At 38.9% G+C, this 23,741-nt stretch overlaps 1 pseudogene; it reads right to left on the bottom strand.

Moving 5' to 3' along the window:
- Positions 1-238: 238 nt before the first annotated feature.
- Positions 239-23,741, bottom strand: part of LOC149186744 (double-stranded RNA-binding protein 2-like) — a 29,307-nt pseudogene continuing 5,804 nt past the window's right edge.

Below are 23,741 nucleotides of genomic sequence, written 5' to 3'. Positions count from 1 at the left end.
TCTTTCTCTCTCTAGGTGAGCATCTTTCTCCTAGATGTTGAGTGTTGTTGTTTCAATTGTTGGGCCAATGCTATCTCCTTGGACCTATGTTGTGCAAATTCTCTGGAAATAGTGATTTTCTCTTGCTCATCATTACATTCTCCCTCTGTTGGTGTTTGTGAGAAAAACCCAAGTTGGTGTGCCACTACTATCCCACAAAAACCAATAAAATTAGCATATATAAATCAAACATACTAAACTATTTAGTAGCAAGGCATAAAAACGTTTCTAAAACTTCACATAAAAACACAAGCTTGGAACTATAATACCTATTATAAGAAAAATACATCTTAAACTATATATAAAACAGTAAAATTTTAAGAAGCACTTACATTGTTTTAAACTTGACCAGGAAATCATGGCAGCATTCTTCTCGACCTGTTTTTGTTCTTGGCCATTGACCCATATAGCTTAACCTAGCTAACTCCACAGTGCAAGTAAAATAGGGTAGATGGATTAGACCAAACCGTGCAGTAGTATACACAAGCAGTGTTGCTCCTTCTCTCTGAGCTATCTCTTGCAACAAATTTTTGTATACCCCTATCTCATCCTATTTAAACCACATGTGATGACCATCAAAGGCAATAGATCATCTAGAAAATAAGTTTCAAAACACCACCAAAACAAAATCCATACCAGGATTCTTGCAGCAAGAGCTCGGGAAGGGCCTCTCTAGGAAAGAGTATTAAGTGCCACCTCTGTAGTGACATGTTCATCTTGTCTCAATGTGCTGCAGTAGTTTGGGCTCTCAAAGACTTCTCCATTGAAATTAACAATAGATTTGAATCTAGGCGCATGATCAGACCCCTCTCTAATACAAGAGTATGATGGCAAATTGAGAAATAGGGAAAAAGAGAATTTTAGGAGTAAGAGGCCACCACCTGACTCCGTCACTCCTCCCATTATAAAGACTCAATCGATCATGGAATTTTTTCTTATACAAGTGAATCAAACTAAAATCCCTTGAGTTCAACCTTACCTTAACCCATAACTAGTGTCATTCCTAGAAATCAGGGGTGATTGGAAGCAAACCCCACTTGCATTCCTAGAAATCGAGGGCTATTGGAAGAAAACCCCACCCGAAAACAAGATGAATCAAGGATTTCAATGTTTATCCGGCTTATTTTACAAGGCAGTAGCATGAGGGCACTAGTAATCTCCAAAAGGCAACCTAATAATCTCCAAAATCCAACCCAAACTCTATGGGAAGTAGTAAATTTATAGGGTAAAAGTGGTAGTTTAGGATTTACCAATCTAGGCTTGAGATCCACATATGAGGGAGGATAAGCTCTGGGGATAAGAAATAAGACCACTAGAGTAGGATCATATAGGAATTAGAGATATTTATCAATGTTAAATGGTTAAAACCACCTTATAAGCTTTTGTAATAAGAAGATTCAAAAATATTTTTTAATTTTCCCAAATTTCTAGAATTAGTGCACCTATAAAGTAGAGGAACCTACATTGATTAGTGCAGATTCTCAGTTATGCAACTTGCAACCATTGCAAGTGAACAAGCATGCAAGGTTTGTTGGGGCTAAAAACATGGTTTTTGAGCTAATTGATCCAGAAACTCATACTTTTGGAGAGATGATGTTTATGGCTTTACAAAGGGATTATTACAAAGTGTTCAAGGATGTTGATTGATCTGGTTTTCAAGCCTATTGGACAAATGTGACAAAATTTCATGTAACAGCTGGTGTAGTAGATGGATCGCAACATAGTGTTGGAACAGTAGGTATAGCGTGGTGAACATGTACGTTGCACAAAAGGATGACAATAATGTCTCAGGAAGGAAGACATGTGCAGAGTAATATTGATAGTTATGATTTTATAGAGGATGGAGTTGACCAGGGAGATCATGACGAGTAGGTAGCATGAGATATTTTAAGGAAGGAGGAGATGAGGTGAAGTGGATCTAAACAGTGGAGAATATATTTTGGATAGCCATTGATACACATGGGACATCTCAGGAGGACGAGGGAAATATCTTAACAGTTTCTTTGGACAACTTGGTCGGTTAGGTGAGAAGTTGAGAGGATTCAAGAGGGTTCTAGGCAACTATGATATTGCTCGCTGAGGACAAAGAAAGGGTGGGGTGGAACCATTAGTACCAGTTAATAATGGTGGAATGATGAGCAATTATTGTTGGACGACCGAGCATATGAGAAGTTCATTCATAGAGTCTGTATATGATATTTGAGTCTTTTAGATGTAATTTGTGGGTATGTGGTTAAGTCTGTCATTGTTACACAACTTTGTTGTAATGGCATTGGTCCCTAAATACATGAGCTTATTATTGATGTTTACAGTTAGGTTGTTGGTGTTACATAGTGTTGTTATGGAAGGTCAATGAGCCTACGGATTTAATGCATGTAATCAAGATACAATGTCCTTTTTACTAATATGAATATAAACAAGTGATTGGAGAAGTTATTTTAGCCTCTTGTTCCATATATATGTGAATATTTTGTGTGTTAGTTTATGGTATCACTTGTGATAAGCTAATGGTTTATAACTTTGGCTAATAATCTGAATGGGTATGCTAATAATATGGTATGGGTTTTTGTATATGGTGATGATATGGTCTGGTATGGACCCGTAATGTTTTATGTGTTGAACCTTTTTGAATGAGTATGAAGGTTCAAATGACCGAAAGTGGGTCGAAGCTTTAAGTAATGTCAAGTGTCACCAGTGGAGTTGTCAGGGTCTGGCGTCGACTCTACCTTCATTGAACTGAGTTTGTGCTTGAGGTCATCTATCATGCATATTTGTTGTGGACTTGTGTTGTTAAATGAATAAATTAGTTTAGCACCCTATGTAGTGTGCGGTAACAGTTAGGCATTGTAACATGTTTCAACTAGGAGTAGTGCGTCGTGAGCCGTAAGACAGTTCTGTCAGTGTATGGAAACCTAGTTCCGACAATCACCCATTAGTGTCTCGGGTGAAAATTCACTCACTTCATGTGTCTTGTGGAAAGGGTTAATTCTAAGCGGGTTTTTATTGGCCATTGTGTCACAAATCCTGGATCTGTCGAAATATCATGTGCCAACAAGTACAATCGGATCCACAACAACAACGAGGAAGGATTAATGCAACACAGCGCTTCACATATCCCACCCAAAAAGTTCACCCTAGATGAAGACATTGCTGTCGAAATACTGATCCAAAATGTCATACCAGATGGAGACAATGTTTTCAATATCCCACCAAAGTACACCACACTAGAGAGGCTCAAAAGATGGAGAGTAAGTATTCTTTGTTGAAAATAGGATCACAATCCTATTTGGTTCACTGAAGAGGAGAATCCCCAATTGTTTATATGTTCTAAAGATGACAAAGCTTGCAATCATTTTGGAGATGAGTTACTTACATTATGTGGTGCTTTCAACTTAATTATTTGCAATGGTCTAGATAGATGGAAAAGGTTTGGAAACTTCACTTGCAACACATACAATGGAGAAGTGGCATTGACTATGTGATTTGTTCACAAAGCTTAATAGAAAAGATAGATGAATTTAATAATGGAGAGCATATTTGGGAGTTAAAATTAGACCATAACGCAATTTATATAAAGCTATCTTGGTTAGAAGAAAGGCAATATAGGAGGAAAACCCAATGTTCTTGATAATCACTATCAAGGGGCAAAATTATTCTAACATAAGAAAATTGTACTATCTTCAAGAAAATGTTAGAGAGATCAACTCAAAAGGAGAAAACTAGCACCCAAAGCCTCAATGGTCATGAGTTAACAAATATAATTCAAGGTGCACTTGAGAAGTGCAAAAGAGAAAAAAATAGGAAATCATAATCAAATTATTTTCCTGTGAATGCTTGGTTCGATGAGGAATGAAAAATGGCAAGGAGAAGATGAATGTAATGCTATATAATCATATTTTAAAAAGTAAAAAAAATGAGTTCATGCAAACAATGCAAGAAGAGTTAACATATCTAGGCAAGAATAACCCAAAGTTTTTTTGGCAGGAACTTCAACCAAGGAAGAAGCAAACTAAAAATAATATTATATCAAATCAATGGTTTGATTATGCAAGGAAAATCTATGAGAAATAATTAGAGGTTGAGCCACCCCCCAGGATCAACACAATTACAAATATTTTCACATTATAGGAGGTGGAGATTGGAATTAAGAAGTTGAAAACAGGAAAGGAAAAGGACTTGGTTGAACTTCAAGCAGAGTATCTAAAGTGGGGAATGAAAACACTTGCACCGCACATCATGGAAATATTCAACAACATTATTCAACAATGATTCCCAAGTTACTCGACAACTGGCCTAGTAATACCCCCTTTTAAAAGTTGAGACATTAATAATCCTTCCAACTATAGAACCATTATGATCAATCCTTTGTTTGCAAATATTTTTGGAAGCATGGTAGAAAATAGAATCAGTAAGTGTGTAAAGTAAAAGAAAAGAGGAAAAAATGAAAAGTAGGTTTTAGGTTGAAGCATTCTACAATGGATCATGGCATCACGCTGAGGCACATTATTGAAAAGGTTTGGGGGGGGAAGAAGAAGTGTTTTGTTTCTTTGTTGACTTGAAAAAGGAATTTTACATGGTCCCAAGAGATAAGTTGTGGCGTAGAATGGAAGAACTTGAAATTCCTTTGCGTTATAGATTCGTTGCTCATAGGATATATGAAGAGGTGAAAGTTAAAATTAGAACTTCAACAGGAATTTTGGAAAGCTTTAGAAGTGACATTGGATTCAAGCAAGGTTGCCCTTTATAGCGGTTAAATCTGCAAGGTGGAGATGGTGTTTGGTTGGGGGAGTTTGTGATAAAGCTTCTTTTATATGTTGATGGACCTGTATTGATTACTAAATTGTCCCATGGATTACATATGCACGTATATGCCCTTGAGAATTTTTGTAGTGCAGTGGGGATGCAAGTCAATACCAACAAGACCAAAATAATGATCTTCTCTAATAAAAGGAAGCAGAGCCAACATATGTTCTTCTTTGAAGGAAAAATTATTGAAGAAGTAAATGAGTACAAGTACCTCGTGATTGATTTCAAAAACAAGCTTAATTGGGAGGACTGCAGAAAGAAGAGAATTTTAGGAGGGTGGAAAGCATTATATGCTCTTCAAAATAGATGTAGAGAGGCAGAGTTATGGGATTGGAAAATTATTAAAGTGCTTTTTGGACTCTTAGTTTGTCTAGTGATGCTATATGGATGTGAATTATGGGCTAGCAGTACCCCTATCTCAAAATGGAAACAAATTGAAAAGATCTAAAATCGCTTGATCATGAGCAAGTTCAAAATAAAAAGTTTGGTTCCTTATGAGATAATGTTGAGTGAAATAGGAGACCCTCCTATCAAAGAAATTGCTATGGTGATTCTCATAAGATATATAAAAAGAATTGAGCAAATGGGAGTAGGTAGATGGACTAAAGTTATCTTCAATGAAGGCATCAGTGAAAGAAAGAAAATATGGATGAGACAAAAAAATAAATGGATGCAAACATGGAATATATACCTCAATGTTTGTCCCACAAATAGCGAGTTAAATAATTTTGTTATGGAGAAGTTTTGTAAGCGTATATGGGGAAAAGAGTTGGGTAGAAAGAAGAAGTACTATGTAATGTTTTCAGAGACATCAGAGAATATTATGGAAATATGTTAGCATCGGTCCCTTAGCATTGTCTTTTCAATGAGGAGAATGTTAGAAGGTTGGGCCAACTCATCACCACTTTGAATAAGAAAATGATTGAATTGCAAAAGATGAAAAACAGGGAGGTTGGAGGTCCCAAAGAATTTTTTAGTATCGTGGACGTTAAAATATCATTCAATCATTCATTGTATATACTTGAATTATGTTTTTACTGAGAATTGATTATGGTACTATGTTTATAATCATAGTTACATGAATAGTTAAAAATGATAAATACTTAAAAGCATTAAATTTACTTTTTTCTCTAAAAATATGAAACATGAGGTGAAATTTTTTATTGACGGTTGATTATCACTAGGTTTTAAATCAAATGTGCATGGGTCTTAATGTGGATTATGAATATCATCTTTTTTTATAGAAAAGTTATTTAAGTTTTGGGATACTTAATTAGTTTAAAGGAAAATTACTTTTGTAATATATAATTTTCTAACATTATTTCCCCAGAATTATATAGGAAAATTACTTTTGTAATATATAATTTTCTAACATTCTTTCCCCAGAATTATATAGAGATCCCTATCTTGAAAATCGATTTCATGGATTTTTTCTTAATGTAAATCTAAGTTCATAGATGACATGACATGTATGGAAACTTGTATTAGTGTTTTTATTTCGATGCTTGGTTTATTTACCGCAATGTTAAATTGAATGTTCAACCAAATAACTATTGAAGTTTAATGTATAAACTAGCACACAAATTCTATTACCCGTTGAAATAAACAATTCACTCATATATTTGAATATGCAAACATAGCATTTAAATAGTTATCAATTTAATCATATATAATTTCAAAATTTAATATCTAAAATTTAACTTGCTCCTCCTAGTCTTTATTGTCGTAATAGGTAGGAGGGATCACTGTCATTGATAGCCCATACTAATATTGTAGTAAAAACACATGTAGATATGCATATGTAATCACCATGGGTGTGATGTATAGTGCCCAAATAATACAGCATGAACTTGTTATGTGTACCACCCAAATAAAACATAATGTGAAGTGATGTATAGTTCCCAAATAAAACACAACATCAGTGGTAAGCAAATTGTTAAATGTCACATAGATTGAAAACAACTATTTGTCTATTTTCCTATCTTTGCCCATCTTGCTCATGAAAGAAAGAAAAAATATTAAAACTTAAAATGAACCTATGTTAAAACAAATATTCGATCTGAGGGCCACAACAAAAAAGGATCATACTTTGTACTGAAACAAAAAAAAAAAATGTAATATTTTTGGAAACGAAATGCATTGTCTAGTTTTATATAGTTTGCCACACACATATGGAAGCATATTGGAGTAGAGTTTTGTCAAAATCGTTGGAGAGTTCGAGCACCCGAACGCGCTTGGTTTGCGAAGTGTCCAAGCAACCAAACATCACTAGGATTCTGCACATGGTGAATAATTGAAAACAAAGGGAAATATAATAGTTGTTTCCTGAAGTAACGATAACAAGATGAATATTTCAAAAAAATATCTTCCACTCCATGTGAAAAAAGTTTCACAAATTCTCTGAGATGTTTAAATTGGGTGTCCAATGCTCCTTTGGAAGAATTGGAAATGTAAATTCGATGACTCTATTTTTGTATTCAACTTCCCAACATTGTATCAAATTCTCTTTCTTTAGTTTAAAGGTAGACTACTTATGTTGCTTTTTAATAAGAGGTATCACATGTTTCCCTATAGGTGCATCAAGAGCATCTAGAGGTCTCCATAAATTAAAATTTGATCCATGTATCATGATCTCAATAACATCTATCATCGAGATCAAATTATTAAAAAACTACATGTGCCTCACTGATTCGACTTGTGAGCATGTGTTCAATACATTCAATACTCCCTCCACAGTTGGCTCAACAATATCTTCTTATCCAGGAAATTGTTTTGAAAAAGTTATTAGAAGATCTGAAGTCCAAATTCTTAAGGAAGCATTAAAATTTTGTTTAAACATAATTACATGGCATATTAAATTAATAATTACCTCATTAGATACATCAAGGAAGTTCATAGGAATGACCACGTGAAACACTCCTTCACAACCTTCCACTTGGGAGTTGAAGTGTATCCACAACAATAATGTGGGAGTGCAGGGCTTCATTTGAGTGTGGAGAGTGAGTGAAGAGAAGTTGATTGTGCATAGAAATGTGTTTTCTACACACTCTCGCATAATCAAATTCTCTACACTCACTCTCAGAACGCAAACAAAGCACCACAATCAACTTCTTTGCACAAGGGAAAGGATAGCTCAACATTGATTAAGTTTAAATCATTTGTTATATGGATTAAGTTAAGGGTAATTTTTTTCTCGGAACACTTGCAAGAGTGCAGAGCTTCATTTGAGTGTGGAGAAGTTGATTTTACAGGTTAGCAAAGAAAACACATTTCTCCACACTCCCGCACAATCAACTTCTTTGCACTCAAACGAAGCTCTGGACTCTCGCATTATTGTGTGGAAACAACTAGAAAACTATTTATCTGAATTTTTTTCCTTTGAAAAAATTATTTATACGCTTGTTACCTACATGAACAATTCTTTATATAATGGAAATAGATATATTGATCATTCTATATTAAGTTTCTTATGAATTGAGACTATCCCTGCTAGTTCTACATCTAGTTTTATTGTGTATGGCCATTGTAGGAGAAAAAATGGTGTTTTCCCTCTGATTTCTTTATTCTCATCCATTATTGATTAGTATTTGAATAAGTATATCTTCATGGACTCCAAGGCACCAAAATGATTGTTTGAGTTAGAGTCACATGGTTATGCCCCACAATGGACTCACAAAATGAAATAGATCAAGCAGAGGATAAATGCTAGCACACAGTGTAACACCCTCTTCCCACATCTACCCAAATAACTGGTCAACCAGCGTAAACATGTGACAAGAAGTTACTATGATATGATTTTACCTCCTAAGTCACCTTAGGGAAGTGGAACTAACCAAAACACACCATACATTCCTGCCACATTATCAACAAGACTCTCAGGAACCATCCCAACCTCTTAGGTAACTAGCCCCTAAGTCCCACTGAGTTTTTAGACCAATTAACCCCCAGACGCTCCCATGATATGGGCATGCATGTGTCCAAATTGCTTTGGATGCTTCCATAGCATGGTATGTCAGTGTCCCCGGGATTTGAGCCATTTTTTCAGGCCTAGATCCCAAGTCGTTGCCCATAACTAAATGACACCTTCATTATAGAAAGATAACAATGGAAGGATGATACAAATACAATTACTTGAATGAACCCTTGACTAGACCCCTACTAGCCGTGACAGGAATTTCATCAAACATATCACGAATATGTAATCTATAGGTGTAAAGAACATATATAAGAATGGGGGTCTCATACTTGTAGGAATTTACAGGGTAAGTTCCACAGAAAGAATATCAAAAGGACACCGCTCACAACCAGATCTCAAATCAATACACCAGTATTTTTGACGTGGTTAAAACCCTCAAAGTGCAAGGAGGGAAACAGTCCACGGCCTGTCCCAACGTGGGTACTACAGGAAATTTATTAATCAAAGAATGAAAATTTACATAAGCTTCTCTCATGCACGGATTACCCGAACAATGACCCTCCATGCGCTTTAAATAGAACTCATGGACCAATCGGGTGTCAAGCCATGGATCAAGTGTCGGTAATACCGAGGTGAGAGTGAACCGTCGGATTGTAAGTTACAAAATGTACAACGGTAAAGAAACACACTTTACCTAACTCTAACCTAACTCTATACTAGACCAAGTTGAACTTAACTATATCCTATGTGTCGGAATATCCTAACATCCCCCCTTAAGAACAACTTGGCAACAGGGGAGAAGGTTTCAGTGTAGTCAATGCCTTCGACCTGTGAAAAGCCCTTAGCAACGAGACGAGCTTTATGTTTATCAACTTTCCCATCTGGTCCATACTTGGTTCTGTAAACCCATTTACATCTAACAAGTTTGCGTCCCTTTGGTAGAGGAACAAGATCCCATGTATCATTTGTCATCAATGAATGATATTCTTCATTCATAGCTGCTTCCCAATGTGGATGGCCTGAAGCTTCTGCAAAAGTGTCAGGATCATGATTTACTGGAGCTTGAGCCAGTAAAGAAGAGGCTCTTTCAAACTGAGAACGTGTACGTCGCTGATCTGTAGGATCACCGGCAAGATCACCTGCTGCATCCCGAGTAGCACGGACCCATCTTGGAAGTTGAGGATCCTGAGAAGGTGGGGGAGGATTATCATCCTCACTTTCATCATCTGAAGAAGAAATGTTTTCAAAAGTAGAAGAGATAGGAAGAGGTGGCACATCCGTCGGACTAGGCTCGCAGGCCGATTTATTTTCATCAAATTTTACATCTCTTCTAATGATAACATTTTTGGGCTTAAATGGAATAAGTCTATAACCTTTTACATCTTCAGAATATCCAACAAAAGTACATTTCTCACTCTTAGGTTCTAAAGCTTTATGCTTTTCATCTGGAATATGGGCCCATGCTTCACTTCCAAACACACGAAAGTGACTTACATCTGGTTTAATGGAACTCCAAGCTTCTTCTGGAGTGATATTCTCTAGAACCTTAGTAGGAGTGCGATTGATTATATAATTTGCACAATTAATTGCTTCGGCCAAAAAACTAAGACTGAGTCCTTTAGATTGCAGCATACAATTAGCCATTTCCTTTAAGGTGCGATTTTTCCTTTCAGCTACACCATTTTGTTGTGGAGTGTATGGAACAGTATGTTGCATTTGAATTCCATTTTCGGTGCAAAAGTTGATGAATGTGTTTTTAACATATTCTCCACCATTATCAGTTCTTAGCTTAAGAATTTGATGTCCAGATTGTTTTTCAACAAAGGCTTTGAAGGCCAAAAAAGTGTTAAATACTTTGCTCTTGAGTTTTAAGAAGTATACCCAAGTGCGTCTGGAGAAATCATCAATGAAAGTTAAGAAGTACTTGCAGCAAGAGAATGAAGCAACAGGAAGAGGACCACATAAATCACTGTGCACAAGCTGTAAAGGGGCTGAGGCGTGCCAAGAGGCACGTTTGTCAAAACTGTCCCGATGATGTTTTCCGAGTACACATCCGGAACAAACACCATCTCTGCAAGATACCATAGGAAGACCTGTCACCATATTTTCTTTACATAGATGCTAAAGGGAGCGATAGTTTAAGTGACCAAATCGCTCATGCCAAAGTTTGCTCACTTCATCATTATGAGCAACAAATACTGAGGGAAGATTTGATGACCCAAAGTTGTGAAACTTATACAACCTTTTGGAATCATCAGCAAGACCAGTAGCTAGAATCTGTTTAGGATCTTTTAGATCCTTGATTACAACATCATGAGGTGAAAATTCAACAATTTTACCTTCACCTGAATGAGTTATCTGATAGACAGATAGAAGGTTGCAGGATAAGGTTGGAACACATAATACATTATTAAACTGACCATTGTCTAGATGAACAGTTCCAGTCCCTACAACATTAAGAGATCTATCATCACCAATATATATATTTTTGGTGTTACAATCATTTAAAGAAGAAAACATGGCTTGGTTTTTGGCCATGTGACAAGAGGCTCCAGAATCAATGAGCCACTCATGAGAATGAGAAGAAGAAGAAGATACATTTAATGCATAACCAGACTGAGATGATTGACAATGACATGCAGAAAGTGCCATTCTGGAAGTTGAAGTTGAAGTAGGCTCCACATGGATGTTATGTTTCTTCATTGCGGCTTCCAAGGCTTCCATCTTCTTAAAGCATTTAGATTCTAAGTGGCCATCTCGATTACAAAAGTTACAATGTCTATTAGTCTTCTTCCATTTGTTTTTATTGGTCTTATCATTTTGCTGAAATGATCTTTCATTTTGAGGCTGAGATGGTTTAGGACCATTCTTTTGAGGATATGACTTCTTAGGATTCTTTGAATTTGGTTGTTGTTGGGCGGCTAACGCTTTCGTGGAAGAGTTTCCAAGATTAAAAAGACCAAGGTGTAAGAGTTTTTCTTGTTCTCTTATTAAGGAATCACAAAAGGAGTCAAAGGAAGGGGCCTTGTAGTCTTGTCCTTGACAAATGAAAGCTTCCCTTGTAGAATGGAAAGTGGAAACAAATACAGAGTAGGCTGGTCCCAACTTAGTAAGGATGGAATAAATAAGGTTACCATCTTCTTTCTTAACTTTAACACCTTCCAAGAGATATCTAAGGGTCTTGAATTTGGACAAGAAATCTTCAATGCAAGAAAAATTATTAGGATCCAAAGTAAGCAGCTCATTTTCAAGTTGATGGGCTCTAATTTCATTTTTAATCCCAAAAACTTTAGCAAGTTTTTCTAATGCTTCATGAGGAGTCTCAAGTCCTGCAATGTGGAATCTAAGATCAGGAGAAATAGACATCCCTATCAAACCACGTGCTTGATCTTGTCTATTTTCCCATTTTGCCGCCTTGTCTTCATCTTTTGGTTTCTTCTCTTGGTCTGTGGCTATTCTGAAGAGACCTTTACTTCTGAGTAAATCTTCCATGTAGGCTACCCATTGGAAGTAGTTAGTGCTGTCAAGAATGACTTGGCATGGACTTTCCATTTTTTTTTAAAAACTGAAGCTGAAGATGCTGAAAGTAAGTGTTCCAATGGATAGATCTCGAAAAAATAGGCGGTTTTAAAAAAAACGGCTCTGAAAAAGACTTCCGGATGAAGAAGTTATGGCTTTTTAAAAAAAATTGTTGACGTTGCCGGCAAAGTGTGCGAATGTGCGGAAATGAAAAAAATCCGCCTCCACAAAATGGAGACTTGAACCCAAGACCTCTACTCTCTTAAAATAGCTTTGAACCAATTGATCCATACAAAAAATTTGAGAGAGGGAGAGAGAGAGAGAGAGGGGGGGGGGGCTTGGTTTGCGTGCTTGCCTTGAGAAAGCTCTTTTTCCCTACAAAACACAAAACACAAAACCCAACACGAATATGCAAAGAAAAACGAACCTTGCGGCTCGAAGTTAGCTTTAGCCAAAAAACTAGAAATTTAAAAAAAAAATCTCAAAGTTAGCTTTAGCCGAAAAACTAAATATTTTTCTCAATGTTTCTGATTTTCCGAGATCACACTAAGGTGCAGGGAAAAGAGCATACGCATGAGAAAAATCCTTCCTTTCTGTTTCTGATTTGCCCAGATCACACAGAGTCGTAGGGAAAAGAGCATACGTAGAAATGAAAGGTATAGATCCGGTTAAAAAAAAAGGCTAAATAAACTGAGACCGAAATAAGCAGAGAGAAAATAACAGTAAGCTGCAAAAAAAACACTGTATACCTCCCGATCTGAAAAATGACGCAGCTAGGGCTACCGGAAACCTTTTCGCGTGAAACGAAAGGGGTTCCTCACTGGAACAGATGCTCCGAACGCAACACAGCAGTCCTCTCGGCCTGAAAGCAGTCAGAAACAGCAGATCTAGGAAACGACAGCCGCATGCAGTTCTACCGGCTTCAGATTTGGATCACCAACGGATGCGGCCCTCAAATAGCTCTGATACCATGTAGGAATTTACAGGGTAAGTTCCACAGAAAGAATACCAAAAGGACACCGCTCACAACCAGATCTCAAATCAATACACCAGTATTTTTGACGTGGTTAAAACCCTCAAAGTGCAAGGAGGGAAACAGTCCACGGCCTGTCCCAACGTGGGTACTACAGGCAATTTATTAATCAAAGAATGAAAATTTACATAAGCTTCTCTCATGCACGGATTACCCGAACAATGACCCTCCATGCGCTTTAAATAGAACTCATGGACCAATCGGGTGTCAAGCCACGGATCAAGTGTCGGTAATACCGAGGTGAGAGTGAACCGTCGGATCACTATATATCATGACCGTCGGATTGTAAGTTACAAAATGTACAACGGTAAAGAAACACACTTTACCTAACTCTAACCTAACTCTATACTAGACCAAGTTGAACTTAACTATATCCTATGTGTCGGAATATCCTAACAATACTCATCTGAGAATTGCTAAGAAGTATTGATTGTTGTAGGGAAAAGTATCCGACTCGGATGACCCTAACCCACTCTAAGGGTGACAGTTCCTTAGCAACAACTGTAAAAAAAACTACTGAAGGTTTACTTCTTTATGAAAGCAAAAGAGGATGGAGAAAGCACTAACCGTTGCCTTGCGCTTAATGTCGAATCCAAACTCTCCTCTTTGGCCGCTTGCTCCTAGCTCTTTGTTGTTCTGCTCACCCAGCTGCAATGAGATCCTGCACAATAACAAAGAAGGAAACTACAAGAGGCATGCAATCATAATTGGTTCATGGATTAGTGTAAACCAAACATGCAATCATCACAATACATAATTGAAACAAGAGCACATAGAAGAACCTCAATAGCTTTTATTAATGAAGAAATAAAGGTTCTGAGAGGATTACAACCATTGCAGGCTCCAACCCAGCAACACCTCCCAGTAGAAAGAATTGCTCTTCTTCACCTCTCTCAAACAATCACCCAATAACTCAAGAATGAAACCAACAGCATATCATTACTTTGCCCAAAATTCCAGCCTCCTGAGCTCATAGGAGAGAGCTCAATATATAGATGAATTGAGAAAGGATGAGTCAGCTTGCAACTGATGTGTAGCTGCCTTGTGTCCTCTCTCTCTTCAGTTAATCTTTAGTTGATCTTCAGTTCTTGAGTCCACTTGGTGAACCTTGCTTCCACTTGGAGAAACAAAGCCTCTGACTCATCACAAGGCGAAATACCTGATCCAAGTGTCAATTTTGGAAGATTCCAAAGCTATGACTCACTCTGCCACATGTCCAAACTCGCCCAACGCAAGTGGGCTTTGTTCTGCCTGCTTTGCAACGCAGGTACACCATGGAGCAGTTGTGTTTCAGCGCAGAAACCCAGTGGAGCACCTGCTTTGATTTCAGGATTGCTTGTTTTTGAGTGTTTTCAGGTGGAGAACTGATCTGAGAGCTGTTGGTTTGCTGACCTTGTTCCTCTAGGGGTAGGAACATCATGTTTAGGGAACTTTGGATCCCTTGGATTATTGACAATTCATGCTTGTTGCTGCAAGGCACAAAATTGTCTATAACAGATGCCCCCTAAAGTATGAGGTCGTTTATCGGGTGAAATGCTTTATTGAGAGGATCCGAAGTTCATTCAATCTGCTGAGAAGTGTCCTGTAATAAGATACAATACAATACATTATTTTTCATACATTTTTCATGATCTAGCTGAGGCGGGCATTCCCATGCTCAGCTTTATAAATACATTTTGGTACATAGAACAGACGATCGTCTGATGCTAGACTGATAATTCTCTGCCGAATTTATCATCCTTCACTGATAATTCTCTGCCGAATTTATCATCTTTTGAGAAGGATAATCATCTGTTGCAATGATGTACATATCAAATGTCTTTATGTCTTGAATATATATCACAGCCCGGATGGATGAAACTAGATCCGGGGTCTTCAATCTCTTCCGATCTTCACTCGATGTACAAGTCGATCCATGTGAGAATTTCTTGAAGTCGAACATGGAAAGACATCGCTTGATTACCGGTCAATAATGTAAACCGTTAACAAGCGCGAGAGGAATCACCGATAAGGATGATGACCCTCAAGGTACGGCAGTACAATCTACATGGTGGGAATAAAGGACTTGGCGTCGACCACCATGCAAAATCTTCTGGTCGAAGGTCATTGATGTATACCTGTCGCCGGAAGTGAGAAACTTGCCATTGAGGCATGCAAGCTTCAAAGTACTGAGGGGGGTGTTCCTAGATCAACTCCTTGGATAATGAGCTGATGTCGACAAGGAGCGATCCGTCAAAGGAGGGCCTTAGTGAATCCCACATCAGTGACACGGAACGGAGCTAGTGATAATGATGAGGTGAAAACGAACTGTGATGTATGATTCAGGGTGGCGGTCATGAAGTGGATGAAGGATAATGTATGGCAGTGGGTGGAACAGGGTTGACTCTTTACAGAACCACATCTCTTGAACATATAACGACACTGATGTGATGGATTGGTAGCATTACCCCAATTGTGGATGGTGTGGCGAGGACCATGATTCTACGATCGGTGAATGAAACAAGCCAACCCGAAGCGGACGGAGGACAAAGTGTCATGTTCAAGAGCGACTTGCTACCATTAATACTGTGAGGTTCTCCCAATTTTTCCCCAGTCATTGCTGACCAGTACCTCTTTATTTTTGTCAAGCTTGAGGAGGATAACATATGCTTGTTCTATAACCTGCCCTTCGGGCAAGCCCATCACTATGTTTTAACGAGCCTAGCGATAGGGAAACTCGTTCTCGTCTAAAGACAAGTTTGTCGCTATTTAATCATTTTAACGAGTCTAACGACAAGGAAAACTCGGTCCTTTTCATTTTTAGAGAGTCTGAAAAGGCACGAAAAGTTAACTCCAAAATTCCTTTTTCATCATCTAATCCCTTAAGTCCGAAAAAGTATAAAACAATACAGAAGGGATGAATTTTTCGGTTGCTTTAACGAGCCGAACAAAACAAGCGCTCGATCTTTTTGTGCAATAATCCCTCAGGTCCAAAAAGATTAAAATCTAGAGGAGGGATAGCTTTCCGGTCGCTTTAACGAGCTGGAAGGCCAAAACTCGGCAAAATTTTCATATTTTACGAGTCAGTGAAAAGAGCTCAAAGAAGACTCGTCTTTTGAGGAACGAGTGATGAACAGGGATAGCAGCAGATTCCAGGTACAGGTTGGAATTCTCCATTCACGGCAGTGTCACAAGGATGGCTAAGTGAAATCACTCTTCGCAGCTGTTCCTCAAAATGGGTAAACAAACATATGGAGGTGAACGATTGGCCAAATGAACAGATGGAGGTGATGGCATATAAACACGACCAAGGGCTTTTAATATGGCTTTCAAAGGTTACATTTCTCGAGGTTGTTTACCGGTTCATTTTTCTGGGTGAGCTTGAACTGCTAGGGAAAGATTGCTCACAATCTACGTTTATTTTTTAACGAGCATGAACTTCTGCACAAAAACTGCTCGATTTATACCAGTCTTAATACAAGGAATGCTTTAGGTGAGGTAATCTTATTTAAGGAGCGATACCTCACTAATTACTCCAAATTGGCAGGTTTTAACTTTTGCCCTTCATCCTTTCTTTATGCAAGCTAGAAACGGCTAATCCTACGAGTTTAACGGGTTAGACCTACAGGTTTAAAGGGAGGACCTAAAAATTTAAAAAAATAAATAGTCGTCCCGTGCTTGCATTCCAAAAGGTTTGCATGCCCCCAGGTATAAAGTATAATTTCGAGATTCTGCCATCTCTTACTTATTATCCGAAAAATGGTTTTGTTTGCTGCCGCAAGCTAAACTCTCTTTTCGGCGATGTCTATCATTAGGTTGCTAAGGATGGTGACCACTTGTTGCAGCAATTTCATCTCTTTCTTTGAAGACTGCCCCTACTTATCCTTCAAAACAGCTTGTTTTAATGGGTGAGGCTTGACATTCAAAGATGGTGGCTTCTTGCTGCCACAAATAGACCCCCTCCTTAGGAGAGCCCACTTCTTTAGACAAAGGGAGCGACCGCTTCGCTCACATAACTTTGACAAAAGAATTTTATCCTAGAACAACCCTCCTTTCCACTGCCGGACGGGGTACGGACTAGTCCATTCTTCTGCGGAAATTAACTTTATACCCAAGGTTTTCTCTGCCCAAGGCAGGCCAGGGTGCATGCCCCCTGGGTCCCAGTTCTTTCTTTCCGAATTACTCGCATTCATCGGGAAGTAGAACCGGAGGCGGTGGCATTCCTTGAGTGAATAAACCGTTAAGGGATGGTATTTGACTATTTGCAATGCGTGATCCTGGAAATGAAAGTTGGTCTACGAGCTGGACCATTCTTCCTTCGTGCGGAAAACACATGACTCTAAAGAGTGAGGACACTATTGCCTCCATGCAATATATATATTCTCGTCCAAGGAGTAAGTTATATGCCAAGGGTCCCTGGACGACCATGATGTTCATGCGAACTGACTTCCCTTTCAATGTAAGTGGAAGATTGGGGAGAATCCCTAACGGGTGACTGGTTCCTTTATCAAAACCTGATAGATTTCTTATCTCAGGTAAAAGCGCCGGGCAACCCAGTGCTTTCCAAGCAACAGAGGAAAGGATACTCACAGATGCCCCTTCATCAATGATAGTTCCAGCCATCACCATTCTGTAGATTTGGACTATGATTCTGAATGGGATACTGGCTGGTAACCGGGGTCTGCCTAGTTGATTCCAATCAAAGGATACAACTAGGTTGCTTGGTGGTGGGACCGAATATACGGCCGGATACGACCTTGACGATGTTCCTTCCTGCGATAAAGGAATGGGCGCATTGCCCTTATGCTCATCAGAGTCTGTGTTGATGAAAAGAATATGGACGGTGTCATCCTTATCCTCTTCAGTGAGGGTGTCATTTGAAGATGGATCTTCAATGACGGAGTCATTGGACAATGAAACCTCTGAAGGAAGAACCGGGTCAACTGCCGTTTCGACCTTTAGACTTTCGTCTGGTCTGGATTCAGTAGGTTCATTCTCAATGACCGACACTTCAGCTGACCACTTGGGCGGGTCAGCTGGATTTTCAACTATCGAGGGATTAGGCGCGAGTTTTTGGTATCCAGGAGGAAGTCGTAACGGCGAAACCGGACGATCTTCCAAAACTCTCTTTGCCTCATCTAAGAATGGACATTTGTGGATGGCATGCTCGCCTTCACACAATATACAGGGTGATCTTGGTCTCCCTCTTCGTCCTTCACTCTCGCTAGTTGACGGACTGCAATCAACATGACTACCAGAGGTTGATGCTACCGGATTGTGCAACCTTGGGGACCAGTCCCTTAGTATCCGGGGAATACAAGGACAATCACGATGGAAGTGGGCCCCTTCACAAATGACACATGGCGATTTAGGCCCGGTCGGTGCAGTGTGTGGGTTTTTGTCAGCTGTCTTTTGCTTGCCCCCAGTCGCCTTCGCCATAGGCTCCTTCTGCTTCTTTTCTCTCTTCTTCCTTTCCTTCTTCTCCTTGGGAGGCTGACTTTTGCCAGTTCTACCTCGCGAAGATGAAGGATCAGAAGAAGTATTGTAAGAAGTGGAAGGCTGGTGGGTAGTCCTAGACTGGTCTGACTGTTGATTCGACTGCTCAGGATTAGTGGCGATCTGGACTACATTAGTTGAAAAGAGCCATACAGGTAGGCCAATTGTCAATCCTGGAAGTGACAATGTTGCCATATGAGGCGCACCAACATCTCCCCAAGAGGAGAAGGGATTTGGACTTCCGCCAAGGTTGCCTCCTTGGTTGGTGGGCTCCATACTTTTCAACTGAAAGATCAACGTGGGAATAACAGGTGATTTTGTTCCGCTTAAAATAAATTTTATTAACGACGCTTTTAGACACAAACTTGCTTTTTCATGTTTTAAGAGTCGAGAAAAAGCTAAAGATGACTCTAGTCGCCTTCGATGTTTTAACGAGCCCGAAGTGACAAATGCTCAGATGGACTTTTTCGGTTATAGAGTTTGAAAAAGGCCAAAAGAAACTGCTCTGGAGTTCTAGGCAGAGGGTGTGCCAAACTTTTCGCGAAACCACATAATACGTTTTACGGTACGGGTGATCGATCTTCGTGAATGCTGTGTTCACTGCATCGCGATCAGTAGGGCGGTCGACACGGCTTCCTATGGATAAAGGATAATTGCCTATAGGGGTCTCCCAATATATACGCGACGGTACGTGGGAGCACAAGTCCGTATTAGTGCCACCGACTCTCAGGAGGAATCACCCACCTTCGTAGAGATCGACAGTCACTATGTTTAACAACGCCGGAACACGTCTCTACCTAGACCTCTATGTGTTTGCGTTATGTTACAAAGCGTTGTTATGTAAATTGGATTTATTTTAATGTTGATCTTGCTTATCAGTTTGCCTTTAAGGATCACCACGAGATGTATATAACAAATTCCTGAATGCAGTCTAAGATGAGAAGCAAACTTTTCAATCTTTCAACTTTGAAAACCTTAACTACTGAGGGAAAAGAAAGGCAAATCTTTTCACACAGATCATAGAGCACACACTAAAATGCAAATTTTTCCTAAATCGTCAAGCACACAGTCAAATGCAAAAATGCACAATGCATGTATTTTCTTTTCCCTTTCTTAATGTGGATGGATACAAAAAGAAAGTGGTTATATAACTTTGATTTCGATTTAAAGCGAAAGTAAACAAGTTTGTCCAAAATCAAAAGACACCTTAAGATTCACTTGCTTAATCACTGGAAATACATGAAATCAAACCATACTAGCGAAAGTAAAATGACTAATCAGTTATGGACAGCAAACAAGCTAACTCTTTGGACCAGCAAAACGCCTAACACAGGTTCAGATCTAAGAGGCCAAAAGCATGACTAGTTTACTTTTCGTTATGGGAAATTGTAAATGAGCAAGAAATACAAAGAACAAGTACAATTTCGTTATATAACAGAGGCGGAATGATGGCAAGTAATTTTGGTTTCAAAACAGGTACAAGACTGACACTTAGCAGCAAAATTAAGTGAAAACAGGCAAGAGAAAAGAGGAAACCCCAAATGCACTAAGCAAATTTGGGTCAACGCAGGCTCTGCACAGTCAAACTGGCTCTCAGCGCAGGTAGTCAGTTCGGGACCTGCGTTGCAAAGCAGGTAGCCTGTGTACTACCTGCTTTGGAAAACGAGAATTGCGTTTTCACAGTTTCCGGGTCATAATTTTCTCAAAAATGCACGGTTTTTGCTCAAATCAGAAGCATTCAGTCAAGCATACTCAAAGGGATAATTTAGAAGGTGCAAAGCTATCACTAAGAGCTTACAAGGATCTTTGTACATCAGCTCTTCAAATCATGAATCTGCTCAGAAAATGAGCAAGAGTAGCTGCCCCTCTACTTCGCTTTTGATATAGTCAAAAGCTTTTCGATTTGGTACTCTTTTGTTCAGGAAATGAATAGCAAAGATACTACAAACACAATCAAACGGATACGATCCCCAGCGGAGTCGCCAGTTTGTTGTAGGGAAAAGTATCCGACTCGGATGACCCTAACCCACTCTAAGGGTGACAGTTCCTTAGCAACAACTGTAAAACAAACTACTGAAGGTTTACTTCTTTATGAAAGCAAAAGAGGATGGAGAAAGCACTAACCGTTGCCTTGCGCTTAATGTCGAATCCAAACTCTCCTCTTTGGCCGCTTGCTCCTAGCTCTTTGTTGTTCTGCTCACCCAGCTGCAATGAGATCCTGCACAATAACAAAGAAGGAAACTACAAGAGGCATGCAATCATAACTGGTTCATGGATTAGTGTAAACCAAACATGCAATCATCACAATACATAATTGAAACAAGAGCACATAGAAGAACCTCAATAGCTTTTATTAATGAAGAAATAAAGGTTCTGAGAGGATTACAACCATTGCAGGCTCCAACCCAGCAACACCTCCCAGCAGAAAGAATTGCTCTTCTTCACCTCTCTCAAACAATCACCCAATAACTCAAGAATGAAACCAACAGCATATCATTACTTTGCCCAAAATTCCAGCCTCCTGAGCTCATAGGAGAGAGCTCAATATATAGATGAATTGAGAAAGGATGAGTCAGCTTGCAACTGATGTGTAGCTGCCTTGTGTCCTCTCTCTCTTCAGTTAATCTTTAGTTGATCTTCAGTTCTTGAGTCCACTTGGTGAACCTTGCTTCCACTTGGAGAAACAAAGCCTCTGACTCATCACAAGGCGAAATACCTGATCCAAGTGTCAATTTTGGAAGATTCCAAAGCTATGACTCACTCTGCCACATGTCCAAACTCGCCCAACGCAGGTGGGCTTTGTTCTGCCTGCTTTGCAACGCAGGTACACCATGGAGCAGTTGTGTTTCAGCGCAAAAACCCAGTGGAGCACCTGCTTTGATTTCAGGATTGCTTATTTTTGAGTGTTTTCAGGTGGAGAACTGATCTGAGAGCTGTTGGTTTGCTGACCTTGTTCCTCTAGGGGTAGGAACATCATGTTTAGGGAACTTTGGATCCCTTGGATTATTGACAATTCATGCTTGTTGCTGCAAGGCACAAAATTGTCTATAACATTGATGCCTCAGCACATTAGTTGCAGTTTCATCCATTATGCCATAGATACATTGTTCATTCATTTACAAGTAAAAACATGATGAGATACATACATAGCCACTATTATAATACATGTGCATAACCAACATAATAACAACAGAAATACCAAGGAAACAATAGGCATATGATCCACATATAAACCAGTACAATACTCATGAAATAACAAGGAGAAATTGTTGGCACAAAAATGGCAACAGGGTTAAGACCTCAAGTTTGGGCACAAGGGGCCAACAAGGATCCATTGTAGTCTATCACAACGTCGTCATTTTCACCTTACCCGAGATGGGTAAGGAGTCTCACCTAAGGCGTGTCGCGACCTAAGTTAGATGAGGGTTGGAATCTGATATCAAGGGGAACCATATCAAATGATAGAGAAAAAAGGATAGTAACTTAACATTCAAAGCAACCAGATCGCAACAGTCTATTTATGCCACAACAAAAGACTACCTAAACAGACACATATAAATTTTTTTTGAATATATAGATTAATACACAATGAACACACTATAATCCCATAACAATCTCCTTCATTACTATTAAAATAAGCACATTACATAAGGCTCTCGGCATGTTCCTCAACAATAGAATTCCTACAAACGGAATATAAATGAATACAAATATAACCATGGAGTTACTTCCATCACTCCTCAACATAGGAAGAATAGAAAACGCTAGAAACACATTGTAACCAACCAACCCCTTCTCCTCTCTCCTCTCTACTTTTTGTCTTCTTCTACAATCCGAACTGCCAATTCCTTTTCCCCTACTCGGATGTCTTCATCCTTATCTACTCTTGCTCTTTCCTCACTCAGTTTTCCCTGCTTCTTCCCACCACTCTTCCGAAATTTCTAGTCTTCCTTCAGTTTCTTGTCTTCCCTCGACTGTCAACTCTGCAACTTCCCAAAGAACACTTTTGCGACTTGTCAGTAACCCCTTTCTCCACAAAATATCTCAAAAATGAAGGCCCCAACAGGCCCCGACTGTTGTCCTTTGAGATAACTCTAGGTTAATTAGTTATGCCAAAGCATCTATATGTTTTGTTGTTTTGAATGGTTGGATGACCAGTGAACAATTTATAAACAGGTGCTTTTAAACTCAGATAGATTTCCAAGTAAAATAGAGGGTTGTTATTTAATTTCATATAGTTAATTTGATTTTAATAGGGTGGAAAGGTAGAACATGAAGAAGTATAATTCATTTAATATTCAATCTGAATACTTAACCAAAAACCTTGCTTAGAATCTCAGGATCATCCAATCCAAGACCCCCATGGTTTTTAGGTTTGTAGATTTTTTCCCAGGCTACCAAGGCCCATTTCTTCCTTTCTTCCCCCTTGCCCCAAAGAAAGTCTCTTTGAATGGTTCTGAATTGTTGCAGGACTCCTTTAGGAGTTGGGAAAGTTGATAGCATGAATACTGGGATTGATTAAAGTACAGCCTTTGTAAGCACCAACCTACCAGCCAAGTTTAAGGATCTCATGGTCCATTTCCTGATTTTATCTTGCAATTTATTAATCACCGGCTCCTAGATGCTCTTATGGAATGGTTTAGTAGTTAGAGGAACTCCAAAATATTTTGAGGGGAGAGATTCCCTTTGAAAGCCCAAAATTCTAGAGATGTTCCTCTGAATAGCAATATTGGTATTAAAGAAAAAAATATTAGATTTGGAGAGATTAACTTCCATACCTAAAGCCATGGCAAAGTCACTTAGGTTTTGTTTATACGCAAGAGCTTATTTGACTGTGGGGATTCCCTACAACATAGTATCATCAACAAATTGTTGATGAGTCAAGGCCTGTCAATTATTAGAAAGTTGGAGACCTTTGATCATCCCAACTTCTTTTGAATGTTTGATAGACTG

The sequence above is a fragment of the Pinus tabuliformis genome, chromosome 3_1 (assembly GCF_031772625.1).
Source record: "Pinus tabuliformis cultivar Carrire ecotype Pingquan chromosome 3_1, CPIR1, whole genome shotgun sequence".
Classification (NCBI taxonomy): domain Eukaryota; kingdom Viridiplantae; phylum Streptophyta; class Pinopsida; order Pinales; family Pinaceae; genus Pinus; species Pinus tabuliformis.
This window is presented reverse-complemented; position numbering and strand designations above follow the sequence as displayed.